Below are 10,239 nucleotides of genomic sequence, written 5' to 3' on the forward strand. Positions count from 1 at the left end.
GCTGCTCCAAGAAACCGCTCCTGAGCCGAGGGTAAAAGTGTATCCTAAAGTAGATCTCCTCGTGTCTGGATCTCCTCCCCAATCTGAGTCACTCCAACCTTGGAGCTTGACTCCATTCCCTCCTGTGTAAAAGAGTCCCAGATCCTTCGTACTCTGCAGATACCGCAAGATCCGCAATCCTGCGTCCCAATGAGTCTTCAATGGCGTCTGCATAAAAGAGCTCAACAGCCCCACGGAGAAGCTCAAGTCCAATCTGGTGTTCAGCAACCAGATCAATGAACCAACCAGCTTCCGGTACTGCGAGGCATCAACTGGCTCACAAGGATCTGTAACGGTTAACTTTGTGTTCGGGTCCATCGGCGAAGTAATAGGCTTGCAGTTCTCCATCCCAAAGGCCTCAAGCAACTCATGAACATACCGCTGCTGAGAGACAAAAAACCCCCTCTGGGTCTGCCAGATCTCCAATCCCAAGAAGAAGTGGAGTAAGCCTAAGTCGGTCATCTCAAACTCCTTTGACAAGGCAGCCTTCGTCACTCCAATGTGCTCCACATGACCGCCGGTGAGAATGAGATCATCCACATAAAGGATGATGAGTGTGACCATGCCGCGTTCCCGAAAGAGATACAGGTTCGGATCTGCAACCGATCTCTGGAATCCAGTCCGAATAAAGAAGGAATCAATCTTCTGATTCCAAGCCCGCGGAGCCTGCTTAAGACCATACAAGGCCTTACGTAACCTGTAAACCATCCCTTCCGATCCTGGAACAATAAAGCCTGGAGGCTGCTCAACGTACACCTCCTCCTGCAGGTCACCATTAAGGAACGCTGATTTTACATCCATCTGGTACACGGGCCACCTCTGAGAAGAAGCAAGGGCAAGAACGGTCCGAATCGTGGTCATCCGCGCTGTCGGTGCAAAGGTATCCTCGTAGTCGATGCCTGGCCGCTGAGCATAACCCTTAGCCACGAGCCTGGCTTTGTGTTTGTCCACCGACCCATCAGCCGCGTACTTGGTCTTAAAGACCCATTTGACACCAATGACTGACCGCTTCGACGGCCTCGGTACCAACTCCCAAGTGTTGTTCTTCTCGATGGCGTCAAGTTCCACCTGCATGGCTTCCCTCCAAGTATCCTGTGAAAGGGCTTCCTTTACGGAAGTGGGCTCTTTATCCCGCATGATACGAGACATAAGAGCATAGTTCACCTGAAGAAGCTTCGCCGTGTTGCTTTTATCTCGAATTCGATGTGATCTTCGAGGGCCGTCCTCTGTGGTCCACTCGGAGGGTAGCTCCATGACACCTGACTCCCGAAGGGTGTCCATCAACCACCTAGGTACTCGAACAGATCGTGGAGCCTCCTGTGGTCGCGGGGGCTCAACTCCAGCTGCGGGCTCAACCTCCTGTGATGACTGAGGTGGATCAACTGGAGTGGTTGACTGGGAATCATCATCAGACTCTGGATCTCCAAGAAGTGGCGGCTCCTCGACGGTGGATGCTGGAACATGCTCGTCAAAGACCACATCCCGGCTGACAACAATCTCGTTCCTCTCTGGATCATACAACCTGTATCCCTTGGAAAGAGAGTTATACCCCACAAATACCAGCTTGCGGGACTTGGAGTCAAGCTTCCCCCTCTGCTTCTTCGGAATATGTACATACGCGTCACTCCCAAAGACACGGAAGTGCGAGACATCGGGTTTCCTGCCAAAATATGCCTCAAATGGAGTCATATGGGGTACAGAAGTCGTCGGAGAGCGGTTAATGGTATGGACAGCTGTTGCCACAGCCTCACCCCAAAGTGGACGAGGAAGATCACGATGCTCCAGCATAGTCCTCGCCATCTCCACCACAGTCCTGTTCTTACGTTCAACAACTCCATTCTCCGAAGGCGATCCGGTATTGGCCAATTCCCTCTTGATGCCATGATCTGCACAAAACCGAAAGAATACAGTCGAGGAGAATTCCCCTCCTTTGTCAGCCCTGAGAGTCTTGACCTGAAATCCAGACTCTTTCTCCACCATCACGTGCCAATCCTTGAACCGAGCAAAAGCCTGGTCCTTCTGTGAAAGAAAGTAGACCCACGTGAATCTGGTACAATCATCAACAAGCAGCATGAAGTAGAGAGATCCTCCCAAGGATGGTATCTGCTGTGGTCCACACAAGTCAGTGTGAATCAACTCCAAAGGTTTCGAAGCCCGCCTGGAAGCCTGCTTCGGAAAGGATTCCATGTGCTGCTTACCACGTATGCAAGAACTGCAGCGTCCTTGCCTACTACCAACATCTGGCAAGCCAACCACCATCTGGTCCCGGAAGGCGCGCCGCAAAGCATCCACATTTAAGTGGCCAAAACGAAAGTGCCACAAATCTCCGACCTGAGAGCCTGTCAGTGAGGAGAGTGCAGAGAGCTTGTAGATGCCGTTCTCCACACCGCCTTCCCAAACAACTTTGCCTGTCTCACGGTCCCTTAGAGCAACTGAATGCTCCTCAAATTCCACCCGAAAGCCAGTCTTGCATACCTCATGCACTGACAAAAGATGAAAGCCCAGAGCAGGGACATAAAGAACACGGGAAGCATGCTTGCCCCCCTTGCCGTCGGGAATGATCTCCATCCGGCCCTCACTATGAATCGGAATAGTGGAGTTATCACCAATAAAGATACGACCTGACTGCCGCTTCAGATCCAGGAAGAAGTCACGGGATGGAGTCATGTGCCTGGAAGCACCACTGTCGAGAATCCATTCCCGAGTATCCTTTGCGGTGAAGCCAACTGCCTCCTCGCTCGAAGACGATGAATCATCGGAGTCCACCATCTCCAAGTGCACAAATGCCGGAGTCTTTGCAGCTGAGGCTGAGGACTCAGCACTCTTCCCTGTCCGCTTAGGGCACTTCCTCCAGTAGTGGCCTTTCTCGCCACAATCATTACACGATCTTTCGGCCTTCAGCTTCTCTCGTTCTGGATCAGGCTTCTTCTCGGAAGACTTATCTGGTGAAGCCTTCCCTTTGCCCTTGTTGGTATTACGGCCTTTCGACCGTTGGCCAGTTAAGGCCTCCGAACCTCCGCCGTGAGGAGGGTTCGTGAAACGTTCCTCCTGGTCCAAGACCATTGGCACAAGCTCCTCCCATGTAATGGTGCTGAGCCTGCCACTCGTGATCAACGAGGAATAGAAAGCGGAATACTGACCAGGCAAGTGGGAAAGTAACGTGATGGCCATATCTTCGGACGATATCTCTTTCCCAGCTTGAAGGACTTCCTGCTGAAGGGCCTGCAGCTTGTTAATGTGTTCCCGCATCGTCGAAGACTTTGCAGGTTTCATAACCCGCATCTGCACTTCCAAGGATATCCGCTTCATGGGTGACACCCTGTTGTACAAAGAAGCCAAGTGCTCCCATATGCCTCTCGCCAGCGTCATGTGCTTCACATGGTTGATCACCTGTGGTGTGCAATTGAGGAATATAAATGATCGGACCCTGGCGTTGACACGGTCCCACATTTGTGCCTGTGCCTCTCGGTCCTTCCTCGCTGATAAAACCTCCCCTTCCTCAGCTTCCGGCCTTGGCACCCCTTTGATAATAAAATCAGCAAGATCATATGACTCCAAAACTGACTCCATCATGACCTTCCAGATGCCATAATTTGACCCGTCCAACTGCCGATCCACTGGGAACGTGGGGAGAGTCGGAATCTTCACGTGCTTCTCAGCCATCTCGAGTAAATCCGCCATCTCGGAGAGTAACCTGAAAGGGTGGGTGGGTGGGAAAAAATCAGAAAATCAGAAAATATGCAAGTGGCTGTCCAGCCCCTCTGCCCGCCTTCCTCTTGCACCTTCACTTCCCGTTCAGCCCGAAACAGTCCACCGATCAGCAACCTGTTGCTCCCCCTCTTGCTCAGAAAAACGCCCAAGATCTCCTAGAGCCTAGGGCTCTGATACCATGTCAGAATATGCAGCGGAAATGATATCCAAACTTGGGTAGACAAGAGCAAGTAGACTGCAAAAAATAATCAGCACAAGAAACACAGAGAGATGTGTGTAAACTCTTCTCTATACACAAGATCCCGAAGATACTGAATGAGAAAGTGGAGGAGGATGGGGGGCAATATATACAAGCCCATGAGGGCAGTCGGCCAGCTCTAAAAGAGGCCCACGATTGGACAAAATCCACGACTGCTGAAAAATAGCAGTCGGCCAGCATCTGATGCCCCATGCCTGCACAGAACAAGTCGGCCAGCACTCAGACAGCCCACGACTGATACAGATGCAGTCGGCCAGCTTCAGAGTGCTCCTGGCATCACCTGGCAGCCCTCCAGCCACTAGAAAAAAAATGGGAAAAATAGGGAAAAAATACGGGGAGTGTGGAAAAATGATATACGGGCGGGCACACCCACAACAGAGGCCCTGGTGTATACAAATAGACAGGAGATGACTTCTAACAGTATGCAGATGTTTGTGTCATACATATGATTGCTCTCTAGTAGTAGGCTAATGTTGTGTACATGCAGCTTATAGAATTTCCTTTTTACCTCCAAGTGTAATATTTTCTAGTTTTGTTCCATATCCATCTAGTAGGTATACAACAAATCATTTACCTCTACATAAGTTTAGTTTGCCACTAACCATTCAGTAACTGTTGTGCATTTATTGTCCTCCCTTAATGTATTGCTGCACATTATCAGAATCCTAAAAGGTCACATTATTTAGTATAGGAATATGAACTTGCAATTATTGTGTGTTAGGCTTGCGATCATTCATATCAAATTGATATATTCTCCAACATGCCTATGAGATTGAAATGTAACATGCATCAAGATATGAATAGATTTTGTCAATAGCCCTATCACAATGTTGCATCATGACAGTAATGATCATGGCCCTTATAGAAATATTTGTAAACGTACTTCACACCACTAAACCTAAAGCTAAAATCCACATTAATGTGAGTGTTTGTTGCTATCGAGTGTAGGCAGCACCTCGGATGGCAAAGACCCCCGAGTCCCTTAGGCACCTTTCTCTTAGATACACTCTCGCTTTCCTTGAATTCAAGGAGCAAACACTCATGAACACACAAGTACCTCTGTCATACAATGACCATCCCTAGAATGGGATTGCCTCACACACACACAATACACACACATTAAGCACAAGGAGTAAGATAGAATAAGAAGTGCCACTACACAAGACAACTATGGTAAAAGTAGAGTTTTTCTTATATTCAAGAACCCAGAAGAAGATTACGAGGGGTAGCACATTCTATATATGTGTGCCCTCCAATTCCCCCTTGGGAGTCATTACACTACCATGTCACCCCACTTCTCAAAGAAAATTAATCATGGCGGGTCCTAATCTGTGACCTTTCTTGCTGTTCCTGCTCCTCTTGGTTACCACTGGCATGCCCAGCTGTGTTGCTAAACCTTCTTTCACAAAAGAAATGTTGGCCCTAGTTCTCTTTGGCATATCTTTCATAGCTCCCAAACCTTGTCTTGCTTGTGACATATTGACTTGGATCGGCTCAGCTCTCGGGTACCATTGTTGGTACTATTTTTGAAACTCTGACAGTTGCTCTTCTTGAAATGCTTGGAGGTAGTGGGAGCTCCCCGGTCCTGGCCCTTGTGCATAGAAAGCCTCGTGATACAAGTTGTCCTCTGGCAAGGGATTCTCCTAGATTTTTCTTGACAGGTCCATGGCTTCTACATAAGAAGGGATAGGGGAACATTATTTCTAATGAATTCGATCCAGGTGATTATCATTTTGCAGATCTTTGTAAGCATCTGGCAGGCAAGGTCGGGGACTCCCTTGAATTGATTTATGGCCTGGTTGAGAGTTTCAAGCATATAGGCCTCTGTGGGTTCATGCCCTACTTCTAGTGCTGGGAGTAGAGGAAAGTTGAGCCACGTGGGCTGCAATCGTTGCTTCTGCTTGAACTCCTCCCAGGTTCTGCGTCTGCGGATGGGGCAAAAGGTGGGGTCTACCCTTAACTCTCTAGGAGCTCTTGCATATGTAGTTCTGCTATTAGGGTATTTTCTGAACCAACCTAGCCTCCATGTAGGCTGATTTTGCATGTTGTTCTTGCTTTGCCACTGCTCTAAACTGATAGGGTTATACCCTCCGATCTCCTCTTCTGAGCATAATGGCGCTCTGGGTTGACTAATTTTTCTTTCTTCTTAAAGCTATAACCTTGGCCCCCTTCCTCCCTTACTTTTTGAATGGCTTCATAAACTCTTTCTGCCTTCATCCTCTTGTATGCCTCTGACATGGGTGGTTGGCTCGGCTCTTCTTCCATTTGTTCTGCTGCCTCAGCAGGTGCCCCTTGCTTTCTTACCGGCTTGCCTCCTTCGAAAAAGGTTCTCTTGCTCTTTTCTCTTGGAGGGATGATCATACTGATGGGCTTTACTTTCATTGGCCCCAAAACGTGTGATGCCTCTTCTTGGGAGATGGGAGGAGGTAATTCTTCAATCATTCCCAAGGCTTGATAGGCAATCCTTGTCAACATTAGGCCATTTGCCAGATATGGTTTTTCTTTCATGCCCTTGCTTTCTTTATGTGTAATCAGCTCTGAGCGGAGATGACGGCTTTAATCTCCTGGCAATACCTTGTTTTGCTGATAAGCCCTTGTCATCAATCCCGCTACCCTTATGCACGGATGAGTGTACTTTTGTGGTCTTCCCATAACAAAATGCTGTGAGTACAATCTGAGCGCTCTATCTCCTTGAGAAGGAGATCATTGAATGTTTCTTTTTTGCCCTGGACCACCAAGAATGTGTCCTTTTTCTCCTTCTCTGTGAGATGATAAGGCAGCTTGATAGCCTGCTTGGAGGAAGGTAATTTCAGGGCCTCGCTTATTAATGCTTCTGAAATTTGTACCTGCACCTCTTCTCCATCCTTGTTTGTCAGGGTGGCTATCCCATCTTCATTGATGGTCGTCATAAGTTCATAGGCTCTCTGGAAATCCACCCCCCATGGTGCCAGCTTGAAATATCCATCCAGCCCCACCTTCTCGAACACTTCCATTCATGGTTGGGCTTGGTGGAGGTTGAAGAATGAATCCGGGAGGATGACTGCTCCCACTTGCTTCTTTTCTTTGTCATAAAATGCTCCTTTGAAAATGCATGTGTCTGCAGCGTCAAGGGCTGCTTGATCTACATAGCTGACCTTCATTATCTTGATATCTGTGGCCTTGTATGGATCCGATGCGGCTGGATCCATCTCTGGCGCTTTCTTCTTTGGAGTCCCCTTTTTCTTCTTGGTGGGACTCTCAGTGGAGATGCTTCCTGTTATATCAATTCAATCATGAGAAGTGGTCAGAACATGACAATCATGCCCCATAATCCTGTCAAGTAGTCACCTGCTTTGTTAGTGGTTAGATTTGTCAGTTGTTAACCCTTCTGTGCAGACCCTGAAGTGAATTTTGACCTTATTTCTTTCCTTCTCACATGTTCTAACAATAATGTGACACAAATGCAATGTACAGGCAATGCCCAACAAGAATCTGGCCTCATATGCAAATTTTGACAAGTTTTCATGGGACACGCGTGTCCCATGTTTTTGAACATTTTCCTCATATTTTTGATGGGACTGGCTGGGTGATGTCCTGTACATGCAAAATATACCTTGGTATGATGGTTGTGATGTATATCAAACAAGATATGGCAAGTTTTGTGTAAGAATACTCTGACAGTGACAGTTTGGCTAATTCAGATGACTCAATGAGTATACTTGATGATGTGAGGTGTTTCAAGCATGTGGACATGATGGGGCACCAACTTCTGAGGTCAGACATCCAAATTTTCACATATTCATGGGACACGCGTGTCCCATGTTTTTTGCAGATCTTGAAGAATTGAGTTCATGGATGCTTAAGGCATGCCTTGCACATGTGAAATATGTATTTGCTTTTGAAATTGGATGCATAGGAGATGAGATTTAGCCAGTTTTTGTGCTGCAGACTCTGACTTTCACAGAAATGCTTATCATATGCATTTGATGATGTTGAAATGTGAAGTTGGAGCATATTTGAGATGCTGATGATGCTAGGAATGCAACCATGCCATCAGATTTGGCTTTCTGTGCAATTCCATGGGACACGTGTGTCCCATGTTTTTGAAGTTTTTTGATGTTTTGATGTCATGGCTGGCTCTATCATGGCTAGGGCAGTTGAATCATGTTACTGGATTTGAAATGGGTCCCATGAATGATGATTGATAGGCCATTTTACCGGTTTGACACTCTGAAATGTACTAAGTGCTTGATCTGACTTGCTTAGTGATGGTAAAAATGTGATGCAAATGCATCTTTGTGATGTTGGACACAAGAGGGACAAGCTGGGTATGCCTTAGGTGGAATTTAGTGTACTTTTATGGGACATGTGTGTCCCATAGAAGTATCTGTTTTTGACGTGTTTTGGGCAGGATCAGCTTCCATGTAGCTTAAGCATGTGAAATATGTGCTTGGTTTTGAATATGACTTTATGAATGAGGGGTGATAGGCAATTTTGCAGCAGGACACTCTGAAATTGACTTAGTGCCTCATATGCTCAAATTTATGATAATGAGAAGTGATTCAAACACATAGGATTGATGCTTATAGGATGGGGTATGAACTGGAACAAGCCTATGATGCATTTGAAGCATTGGCATGGGACATGCGTGTCCCATGAAATGTGTTAGGATTTGCTGATTTTTGGGCCTAACAAGTTCACACAAGGCTTAGACACTGTGGATATGAGCTTGGATATGAAAATGGAGTATATAGGTGATGAGAATGGATGAGTTTTGCAGGATGGGACTCTGAAATATCTCATGTACATGCATGCTCCAATTTATGGGGCCAGTGAGAGGTGTATTCACATAGGGAAGGTACTAAGCTGGGGAATGAGCTGGGACATGCCCTTGGTCCATTTTATGATAGTGCATGGGACACGCGTGTCCCATGACTTGTGAAGTTTTTTGACATGCAATGATAGATTTGGGTTCCCCATGTGTAGGTGATTCTTCCCATGTGCCTGGATCACAAATTGAATGTTTCTTTGAAGTGCAGGAAGCAGATTTGAAATGATAGGGCTTTTGTGCATATATGGCATGTATGGGATGGGGATAAGATGCTCTTCAAGCTGATGTGGTTGCATGTTAAAGATGATGACCTGTCATGGGACACGCGTGTCCCATGAAAGTGGCATTTTTCAGCTACTGGATGATATCAATGTGAACGCCATGTGTTCCCCACCCTCTGGTGCAATTTTGGTGCTATTTGGTTCAGTGAAGGCCCCTCATGCAATGTGTTTTGTGTTTGACTATGTGCGGGCGGTTTTTCAATGATTGCATATGATATGGGTGATGTATTGAAGCAAGGTGGACATACAAATGTTCATTGCAGTGTACTTGATGCCTACCTCTCATGGCTTGGTGCTGGGGTGCTCGTGCAGGTCGTAGGAAGTCCGAGAAAGCCCGTGCACTAGCGAACACTTGCTTATTGTGCTTGTATAGCACTTTCATTTACACCTATGGGCTCATGTATTGTGGTCCCTTGTGCCGTGCGTTGGCCTATTATAGCCGAAATTTTATCTTTAGAGGGCGCTATCCTTCTTTCCACTCTTCTTTTTACCTCTTTTTGCGTATGACAGTCCATGATGTCGTAGATTGACTGAATTGACTGGCATACTTCCCCCCTACCTGCTCTAAGTCATCTTGACTTGTTGTTTGTCAAGGCGTGTGCGTGCATGGGTGGTGGCTTAACTCTCCTCTCTCTCTCTCTCTCTCTCTCTCTCTCTCTCTCTCTTAACTTTCTATCTCCCTCTCTCTCTCATTTCTCTCTCTCTCTCTCTCTCTCTCTCTCTCTCTCTCTCTCTTTTTTGAGAAAATGAGGTGGGCTGGTTCCCATTACATTACTTGAAAAGCCCGAAGGCAATTACAAAATAAACGGCTTAAAAAGCCAATAAACGGCCCGAAGGCCAAGATTACAAGAGCAGAGGTGAAAAAACCCCTCAAGATAAACATGAAGCGCATAACTGAGGGGAAAAACCTCTGTCAGACCAGAGGGGAGATGTGGGCAGGGATCCAAACCTACAGCATGCGGCGAGCGGTGGGGGGCATCTGAAGTAGAGGCCAGATTGCAGAAGGACTCCAGCAGCAGCGCCAAAACCTAAGGCTAAAGCCTTGCCAACATGAAGAGAGGAAAAGCTACCCCAATAAGCCGAAAACGCCTGGCCTGCAAATCTTGTAATCAGAGAGCAACAGACTCTATGCACCCTCG

At 47.0% G+C, this 10,239-nt stretch overlaps 1 long non-coding RNA gene across 1 annotated transcript in view; it reads right to left on the reverse strand.

The window, feature by feature from the left end:
• Positions 1 to 9,820: 9,820 nt before the first annotated feature.
• The window catches only part of LOC147615063 (uncharacterized), a 13,790-nt gene continuing 13,371 nt past the window's right edge, over positions 9,821 to 10,239 (reverse strand). The window contains exon 2 of the long non-coding RNA XR_015263010.1: positions 9,821 to 10,239. This exon is cut by the window's right edge and continues 160 nt beyond it. This is a non-coding gene — a long non-coding RNA (uncharacterized LOC147615063).

This window comes from Cibotium barometz, chromosome 41 (assembly GCF_041138505.1).
Source record: "Cibotium barometz isolate CiBa-2024 chromosome 41, ASM4113850v1, whole genome shotgun sequence".
NCBI classification, from domain to species: Eukaryota; Viridiplantae; Streptophyta; class Polypodiopsida; order Cyatheales; family Cibotiaceae; genus Cibotium; species Cibotium barometz.